The sequence below is a fragment of the Maylandia zebra genome, linkage group LG13 (genome assembly GCF_041146795.1).
Source record: "Maylandia zebra isolate NMK-2024a linkage group LG13, Mzebra_GT3a, whole genome shotgun sequence".
NCBI classification, from domain to species: Eukaryota; Metazoa; Chordata; class Actinopteri; order Cichliformes; family Cichlidae; genus Maylandia; species Maylandia zebra.
In genome coordinates, this window is record NC_135179.1 from 4,752,525 (window position 1) to 4,763,220 (window position 10,696).

The window sequence follows — 10,696 nt, forward strand, 5'->3', positions numbered from 1 at the left end:
GGCATCAATGAAACTGATAACACTGAGACTTTAAAATGCAGATCCTAAAACCAGTAGGTCATGACAAGGAGGCTAGAGTGGTCTGTATGTATTACGATCGGGTCTGCCATGGACCAGAGGAACATTTTAGTGGCTGTATCTGTATAAAGGGAACTTTTTTTAGGTTTTATTTTGCTACTTTGTGTTTGCTAGAGTCTGGAAAAGGATTACTGTGTGACTGTGCTTCATGAAAATAAAAAAGAAGCAAGAAGACCCAAAAATGTTTCATGCGATTGTAAATCCTATAACTGGAAAGTATCTGACAGCGATTATGTTGAGCGGGAAAAAAAGGTGTGAGATGTAAAAACCAAATCCTTTTTAATCTTCTACCCAAAACCAACCATTTATTATGTGGAGCGTGCTGGCACTGCCTAATGGCATTGGCAATACAAAAAATTCTTGATGTGAGGACTTAGTTGTAGTGAAAAGCACCAATTATAAAATCTTGATATTGGTGCGAGCTGCTGTCTGCTTTTAAAAATGCTTTGGTTGTAATCATAACATTAAAAACCTGCACTCTGTTTATTTTAATGCCCAATATTTGAACCTGAAGAAATATTCTTTTAGCTACAGTATATAAGCATTAAGCAAGTTTCATCTTGTTCGTGCTAAGAATGAAATGATAAAAAAAACATATTTAATGGACGAAAAGCTACACAGACCAGCAGCTACCAAAAGAAATATCTACTGTAAAAAATGTACTGCTGAAATGCACATATTTCTTTCTGTAATGGAATAAACATAATGAATGTTAGTTTTTTTTCTAACATTCCCATTTTTTTTAGATGTCTTGCTCTTTTATATATATAAGTACAATTGACTGCAAGGTTAAAAAAGGACATTGCATTTTTAGTAAAAGCTGCTGCAAATGAAATCAGATTTTTTCATATTTATTTTACATCTGACTGTTTACTTTTCTTGGATGTCCCTTTTAGCCTGAGCGTCGTATTATTTTATTATTTTTTCAGGCATATCTGCCAAACATGCTAATGAATTTGGTTTGGTGGCAAAGCTGCAAGACCAAATGTGCTTTTTGTTAGCAAAGAGCATGAACAGCATTGTAGTTGATATTGACGTGCTTCTTTCGAGTTTTTAATTCACTTCTAAACACTGTGTAAGAGTTGTACATGGCTAAACATTGAGTTTTTTTTCTCTGACCATCATGTTTTGCCTCTTGGCGCAAATTACATCTCTTCAACCAGCAATGTAATATTAAGCATTGATTCCCCCCCTCTATGCCCCATCAACCATCAAGTTTCCTGCGATGATTTAGGATTTCCCAGCTTTCTTTTGAACTTCCAGGCCTATAACAAAATGCCTTCAGATTGTTATTAGCCTGGTGATCCTGCATTTTCAAATTCTGCCTGTGGCTGCTTCAGCAATTGAAACCACATCTTCTTTTTCTTATGAGAAATGGTGTTTTATGTGATTTTACAAGCTGCAGAGAAGCTACCTACTCCCTGAGCATGTGGCAATACATGGAGGAGAAGAAGAGGCGAGGGAAATTTCCAGGCGAGGTGATCAGAGGACATGAGGGAGCATGAAGAGCACCGGGGACATGAATGGAGGATGTGGAGAGCAGACAGCGGGAGGGGGCGAGTGAGGAGAACGCAAGAAAAGAGATCGATGAGCTTTGAGGAGGAAGGAAATGCGAGCAGAGGAAAGGAGGAATCAAAGACACACAAGAGGTCGTGATGCTAATCCAATAAGATCCCTGGAGACTCCTGCCAATGTCACCGTCAGAGCACTTGAGGAGGACAGAGGCCTCATGTGCAGCAGTAAAGGGGAAACAAAATGGTGGGGAAGACAAAGCTTCAGCACTGACAACCACTAACAGAAGAACTACTTTAAAGCAATTACTATTAGTTTTGTGCAAGAAAAACATTCACGTTGTTATTTGAAATGAAAAAAAAAAAAGAGTGTATAAAGTGGAGTAGACACATAATTTATAAAGAAAAGAGAAAAAAGTCTTCCTTAATCACTCAGCTTCATGAAAACCAAAAAACAAATCCCAATAAATCAGGATGCACTTTCTCCAGGGTCAAAAGCATCTTTGCACTTGAATCACTTTTGATGCATTGCTTTATTATGAAGTTTGTCCCAAACACAAACAGAGTCTGTTAAACTGAGAAACTTAAATGAAACCCCTTAAGGAGGGACCAGTGATAGATTAGCTAATCGCAATGATCCATCAGTCCTGACAAGCTTTTGCCGATAAAAACAAAGAGAGAGAATATTGTTAGAAGTGATTCAAACATCTTTCCCCCTTAGCTTTACTTCTGGAAAATCCTGCTATCCTCTGATTTGCTCAGCACTCATACTGTCATATTTATACTCTAGTATTCTGACTGCACTGGGTATTGTGTTTTTATTATTATTATTACAAAGCTGTTTATGCCAATTGGTTGGAACATCTGGGGATGTCATGCGTTGCCGGTGCCTGGCACTGGGACACTGCAGCAGGTCCTTTGGGTCCAGAGGGTTGCTGGTTGCGTCCTGGTATGGCTGATGAATGACGGTCACAAAATTTGTCAATATTGTTGCTTGAATTTCCAATCAACAGTATTTTTGTCCCATTTGGATTAAAATTTCATAAATGAGCAAAAGAGGAGAATTTGCAACCTGCAAAGAACCATTCTAGTTAAAAGACTGACTGACAGTCTTCTCAGTGGCAGAAATGTAATTAAGAGGACCACAGTCTTCAGATGCGTTGAGCTTAAAGGTTAGTGTGGAGCAGGGAAATTATTTTACTGCTATTGTTAAATAATTATCATCAGTACCATTGCATTAATAATATAATCTGCAGTATGATCATTGCTTTAACAATGTAACAGATAGCTTTAAGAAGGCCTTAAGATGTTTATGATGATGTTAACCTTGTATTTCAGATGCAGTTATAACTATTTTATACATATTGCATATCTGTGCTTATTTGAGTTGATGTTCAGGTTCTTTAAAGGTCTTAAGCTTCACTGACGTGACTGTTCAGGTGATACATGCTGAGGGAAAACTAGAACATAGAAGGAATTGCAATACATGCTTACACAACAGTTCATTTTAATATCTTTTATATGTTCATATTCTTGTATTAAAGCTTTTAGTAGGGGTTCTTGATTAGAACATTTATTTAGCAGATGACATACACATAGTCTCAGTGAGCCTCTGGTCTGGTAAAAGGTCAGAAGTGCGAGAGGTGACATAGAGGCTGAGTGAGGTCAACACACACACGAGTTAGAATTATTTATAGGAAAAAGGTTCGTCATGTCTGGTTGGAACTGCGAAAGTGTCTCGGTAAAAGAGGAACCGTCCTTGTCGTCTCGGCAAGAAAGAGGAACTGAAAGGTAGAAAGGAAGTGCCGGCTATGAAAATAGAAGATGATGTTCTTTCAAATTGGGTTAAAAGTCATTGTGGTGTTGATCTGATCTATGTATAAAATGTATCTGTGACGTTAAAGGGGCGTCATTAAATTTAAGCCCTGACAGTATAAAAATCTGTGTATGCTTTGAGTAAGTTGAAGATCACTTGCTGTCTGCGTACAGAGTTGTCTTCCCACACGTGTGTATTCATTAAAAATCATTGTTTGACCAAGAGCTTCTGGACCAAGGGTGGTTTGTACTCTCCTTCCTCAATTTTGAACCTTAACATTTGGGGGCTTCGTCCGGTAATTGAGGAGGGAGAATTGAAGGTGTAGATGGAGAAATATTTTCCTATGGTCTGAGGTGGTCTGACGGGCAGACATGAATTCCAGTGGTCGAAGTGAGTGGGCATAAGCCGGCTTATCCAAAGGTAAGGCACTACCTGTTGAATTATTTCCAAAGTGTGCCAAATTGGATATGATAAAATTTAAGTCCACTCACTGAAGTTACTGGTGGATGTCTGTTTTGATTTTGATGAAAAATCTCATGAGTTGAAGCAGTTAGAGTTCTGCTAAGAAGAAATGAAAGCAGTAAAGTCTGCTAAAGCAGTTAGAGTCTGCCAGGAAAAGTTTAAATACTGGGTTGAAGTCCCAAAGAAATTGAGTTAGAGTCTCAAGTAGTTTGGTAGGGAATTTGGTCATTTTGTGGGTTAAAGTCCCGGTTGGTCATTAGGTCAGACCTTTGTTGGTCATTTTGTGGGTTAGAGTCCCCATTGTCCATCAGGGTCGATCTGCCTCAGTCATACACTTGTTTTGGGTGTTGATTGTTGTTTCAAAGTATTATAAATTATTCTAGAACGGCAGTTAGAGTCTGCTAGGAAGCGCAGTGCTCAGAGGTAACGCTTGCCAATGCCAAGGACGCTTAGGCATTGTCCTCGAAGAGGGATAGTCAGTTGGTCACTGTGGAGTTTGGGGCACTCCAGAATCACTAGGAGTTAGAGTCTCCTTACCGTTTGGAACGGTAGTCTGCGCTTTTTTGGCCAGCAGAAGTTGGACTTCGGGCGTGTAACTTTAACTTAACACTTCGGGGTAAGCCTTGGCTATGAAACGCCAAAAATAGAGCTTCAGGCAAAGTTTGGGTTGGTTGACGCTTTTAAATTGAGTTAGGGATTTTAGAGATGAGGCCAGAAACAGTTAAAGTCTGATACTGGTTAATTGGTCGCAAAAAACTCAGGGAGTTTATCCGCTGGGCGGTTATTTTAAATTTGTCGAAATTGTGTAGGCGCTAAAGCTGACAGATCTGACAGTGGTTGTAAATATAAGATGTCTTTGTAATATAAAATAAGAGATCTCTGTGTGAAAGGAGTCTGAGGCAATGCTGGAGCTATTTTTAGACGGTGTGTGTGTGAGTGAAAATGCAAATGAGTAAGCAGTGAACTGTTTAAGCCACAGTTGGTTTTACAAATACTGCTGCAAACATTGTAGAGTGTGTGTTTAAGATGCCATTTATGTTTATTAGAGGACTATAAATAAAGTATTGAGTTGCCGTAGTGGATGTATAGTAGTTGACTGAAGTTGGATGTAGATATATAAATATATTGAGTGCACTGTATATACTTAAAACTAACATACTACTTCTCTCCAGCAATAGTTGCTGGTGTGTTTTATTTTTTCAATTTCTTGTGTGTGCGGTGAGAAGTAATGGAGGTTTCAATTTTTTGTTTGTTTGTTTTTTACTTGCTCTTTTTGATTATGACAAGCATGTCTAAAATACTCTTAGGAAAGTGTGTTTTGAGTTATATTCCTCAACTCTGGTCACAGTTTAAGTGTGTGAATGCGGTGACTAGAAGGTTTTGAATGAGGAATAAAGGTGTGAGAGGTATTTCTTTGGTGATGTAAAGAGGGATGTTTTAAAGTTTGAAAGTGTTTTTAATTTGAGAGAGGCATGAGTGATGTTATAAGAGTTTGAGTTTCTTTTTTTTCAGTTCAAGAACGCATAAGTACATACACTTGGTACACCCGTTTACTCTTTGACTTTATTAAAACAGACGGTGTATTTGAGTTTGAATTTCAGTAATTGTATGTTGATATGGTAATTTAGTTTATGTTAGGTGAAGGAGATGTCCATCTCTGCGTCTTGCAGGATTGAAAGTGAGCACGTTGAAGGTTGTGATGTGAATGCTGTGAGTACTCGATTTGAATGATTCTGTGTGATTTGAACAAAATAATAAATAACTAATAATAATAACTCATAGGCGAGTGTGTGAACAGAGGAAGTCTGCAGAGTGTGTGTGCGTGAAATAAGGGTGTATTGTTTTTACATCAAGATTTAGTAGAACCAAAGTAGAACGTTACAAACAAACAGATAAAAAAGTAAAATGAAGAGAGAAAATAACTGACAATTACATTAATGAATAGAAAACACACATACACAAAGTGCCATATGTGAAATTATTCTAGGAAAGAATCAGAAGTGAGACAGTTTAATATAAGATGCAATGAAGGAAGCAGCTTTCACTCCTTTAATTTCCAGAGCCAGTGTGTTCCCTATGCTCATAGCACCCCTGCCCACTTGGCCCCCGTATCAGGCGAGTATGGAAGGCTGGATAGCCCATGACGGGTAAGATCCCACCTCGAAACCCTGGGACAACCTAAGGCAGGCACAGTCACGATTACTCGGCCTCACTCAGTCCCGGTGAGCTCAGACTCACGGGTGAGATGAAGTGAAGAAGACGGGACCTCAAGGGTAAAGCCGCTGGGCTGAGGCAGAGGGGGAGAGTGGCAAGTGGAGCCCTGACTTCTGGCTGAGGAGCAGGAATGCTGTTAATAAGGTGGGAACTTAAAATTTGGGTTAGCAAATTTGGGAAAGAGAACTGACGGCTTAAGTGGAGAATTGTGCAGGAGTCGGACACACTGCAAAAGCAACATATGCAAATTCACATACACAAACAGAAAATGCATTAACCTTAAAAAGACAAGACAAGCTCATGGAGATTAATGCATAGACACTGATTAAACCTGGCTTAGAACACAAGATATGCAATGAAGATCAGCTTGCTACTTATATGAGTGGTAGAATGGTGTGACTGGTTAATAGAATACATTTGAGTTTGTAGTTGAGGAATAACTCAAAGAAGCTATATGACAAAGGGAGTTATGAAAATAAAAGTGATTAAAGTAGTTTTAAAAAGAGTGACTTAGGAGTGCTCTCTCGTACTGAGTGATCAAAACCAGTGATCACTGTAGAAAGAAATAAAGTGATTTAATAAGGTGGTAATGTTTAAACATATGTTTCTGTTGTTACAGCAACTCATTGAGAGATGACTCAGTATGCAAATCAGCTGGAGTGAGTGGTGACGAAGGAACTTCCTGTGTGTGTGTGTGTGTGTGTGTGTGACTGAGGAAGTGACTTTCAGAAGAGGAAGCATGGCAGACAAGAGAAGTACAGATTTGGGTAGGAAATAGTTTATAGTTTAGTGATTATATGTTGTCGTAAGGGGGTTTTATGCTGAATTTAAGTATGTTAAAGGGGGTGATTTTTGTGTGCAAATTGTGTGGTTTTAATGAGACTTTCGGTGTATTGAGGAGGTGAAATTATGTGGTGGCAAGACTTGTGTGTTTAAGGTTGTTGAGGTTGTTGTGGTGATGGGTTGATTCTGTCAGTTAGGTTTGGGTTGTTGTTTTTGTTTTTAATAGAGGGAGTTTTAGGAAACATCGACATGTCTAAAATTGGGCCCATTATTTTTAACAGTGCACTTAAAGAAAACCTGCCAGGTGATTTTGTTTTGTGTTTTGTGAGCTAATAATCAGCTCTATTTTTTTTTTCATTTCTGTTTTAAGCAGGCCTGCAACAGTGAATAACGGCGCTGAAAATTCTCGGGAAGAGCAAATATAAGGGGGCTTTCCAGATTTCAATTGGCTGAGGAGAAAGCTACCTGTGGGGACTATTCAGGTCGTAAGTCCCTGTAAAAAGGATTTTATGCGAGTCAATCCAGTCCAAAAGCATAAAGAAATATTTTCCTATGGAAAATAAAAAATGACTGAGCTCATTTTGCTGAGGGTGGAGAATCTGATCACTTGCTCCATTATTAGCAATATATGGTGTGACTGCATGTGAATGTGTGGCTGGATGACGGGGGATGAATAAATGTGGACAAACAATTGGCTTTTACCAGAGAAAATTTCTGTTTTGTTGACTGGGGTTAGATTATGGGATTATAGTATATGGTTGGGAGAATGCCAAATGTTAAAGGGGAAACATTTTCTTAATTGGAGGAACACATGACTGATAATTATTCTGTTTTAAGTTTATTTGTAAGACACAGATTGGATCATGAGTGGGGAAAACTGAGCATTTTTAGTTTTGTATAGTATTTTGACACATTTCATGTGTCAAAATAAAGGGGGGTTTAGGGTGTATTAATTTAATTGTTTAATAATTTAGGATCATTTTAGGACTTTTGGGGTTTTTGATCATTTGGATATGGTAAAACTGAAACTGTTATTTTTATGTTAAGGGTAAAGGATTAAAGTGAACTGAATCCTGTTTAGAAGATACAATGCCAGTGTTTTAAAGCTGTGTACAAATCTTAGAGGGAAAATCTTTGGGGAAAATTAGTGAGGGTTGAAGGAGGAGAACAGGTTTGATTTCTTTTGATTTCTAGAAGTAGTGGTTATAATGTAGGCTTACACAGACAGATATTACACAGAAACACACATGACAGTATTGATTCCAGGCAAAAGGCCTCAAATTCATTTAGCTTTTAACTGAACTTAAAGAAGGACCAAAGAGGAAGGAAAGCATATATTTTGGTTAAGTCTGATAAACTAGAATTAGAAGGTATTGTTACATTAAAAGGAGCAAATGAAATAAAAAGGCTATACCAAAACGGGTTATAACATAGGAAATGTGAGGTTAAAATGAAGTTAGTGTTAACACACAGGAGTTGTTTCAAGGCAGCATTTAGCTATGATGAAATGTATACAGGAGTAATTGCTTATATGCTTAAACTTAATTGATTAAAGTGGTTGTTTTCTTTTCGAGCTTTTAGTAGAATAGGCGCTTATAATGATTTTCTTGTTAAAAAGGTGACTTAAGATCAGAGTGAAGGCACTTGCAGCAGCGACAGTTTGTGTGTACAGGATGTTGATGATCAGATAAGGGAAAATAGAGCAAGCAACCGGACGTGAAAGCAGCGCTTTAAGAGTTTCAAAGTGATGAGTAACGTTGAAGAATATATAAATACAAGTCAATAAGTTAAGAAGATAATTAGGATCAGGCTTTTGATTAAAGAGTCCCAGATAGGATAAGTTAGGGAGGTGCAGGAAAAGGTGTTTTGTTTCCTTTGCAGAAGATCTCGACGACCACAGGGAGGTCCGAGACCACAAGAGAGGGACCGAGAAAACCTAAGCGTACACATGGAGTGTTCTCGAATGGGAGCGGGTGTTTATTACGGGACCAATTAGATGACAGGAGGTTGTCTGATTTGCTGAGCGAGGACACAATGTATTGCGACCTCTGGTGTTCCAGAGGTCGAGAGAGGGAGTGTGGAGCAGGGAAATTATTTTACTGCTATTGTTAAATAATTATCATCAGTACCATTGCATTAATAATATAATCTGCAGTATGATCATTGCTTTAACAATGTAACAGATAGCTTTAAGAAGGCCTTAAGATGTTTATGATGATGTTAACCTTGTATTTCAGATGCAGTTATAACTATTTTATACATATTGCATATCTGTGCTTATTTGAGTTGATGTTCAGGTTCTTTAAAGGTCTTAAGCTTCACTGACGTGACTGTTCAGGTGATACATGCTGAGGGAAAACTAGAACATAGAAGGAATTGCAATACATGCTTACACAACAGTTCATTTTAATATCTTTTATATGTTCATATTCTTGTATTAAAGCTTTTAGTAGGGGTTCTTGATTAGAACATTTATTTAGCAGATGACATACACATAGTCTCAGTGAGCCTCTGGTCTGGTAAAAGGTCAGAAGTGCGAGAGGTGACATAGAGGCTGAGTGAGGTCAACACACACACGAGTTAGAATTATTTATAGGAAAAAGGTTCGTCATGTCTGGTTGGAACTGGGAAAGTGTCTCGGTAAAAGAGGAACCGTCCTTGTCGTCTCGGCAAGAAAGAGGAACTGAAAGGTAGAAAGGAAGTGCCGGCTATGAAAATAGAAGATGGTGTTCTTTCAAATTGGGTTAAAAGTCATTGTGGTGTTGATCTGATCTATGTATAAAATGTATCTGTGACGTTAAAGGGGCGTCATTAAATTTAAGCCCTGACAGTATAAAAATCTGTGTATGCTTTGAGTAAGTTGAAGATCACTTGCTGTCTGCATACAGAGTTGTCTTCCCACACGTGTGTATTCATTAAAAATCATTGTTTGACCAAGAGCTTCTGGACCAAGGGTGGTTTGTACTCTCCTTCCTCAATTTTGAACCTTAACATTAGCAATTTAGCGCAAACGTGCTAATATTCAATCAAGCCACACTAACGATCAGGAAGCGCCGTGTGGCTGGCAGGCTTTGGACCCAGTATGCAGGAGTCAAGAGGCAAAATGTGACTGAATCACAGAGATATGAGACACTTGGAAACTAGGCAAAATCACATAACATGGAGAAAGGAACACACGACAATGACGGAAGGACGTGACATGGGACAGTGGGAAACCAACGCAATAAATACACAGCAGGTGATGTGACAAAGGGAGAACCAATGGGAAACACGGCAGGGAAAAATCAGGGGTAACGAGACAGGGGAAGCAAACAGAACATAATACAGAGGGATTATCATAACAGAACACTGGGATGAGGACTACAACACACTATTTTGACAAAGACACAAAGACAGGCCTAAGTTAACACAGGGGAGTTGAGAACACTGGGTTAGAACTGAACTATAAAGCAATAAGGGACTAAATACACTACAGGAATGACTAAAGGACCTGTGTTATTAGTAAGGTTATAAAACAATAGTGAATGAATGAAACCTGTCAGTGAGCCAGTAATTTCTCTTCTGTCTCTTAAGTGTCAGACTGTTGAACCAGCATCCACTGGCACCTCCCCTCAGCTCATTAGCAGTCCTTTTATCTTACATCCAGATGTTCAGCATCACTCTTCACCTCTGCTCCTCCACCAGTGTTGACTGCATCGAGGGATATTCCTGTGTAGCTCATAGTGAATGAAAAATACTGTGTGACAGTACAGACAGATATGGACTCAACTGTTTTTCCTTCAGGGTTTCCTTTTTTCTCAAACGATTCGGGTCCTGTTAGCTAAATAGCTAA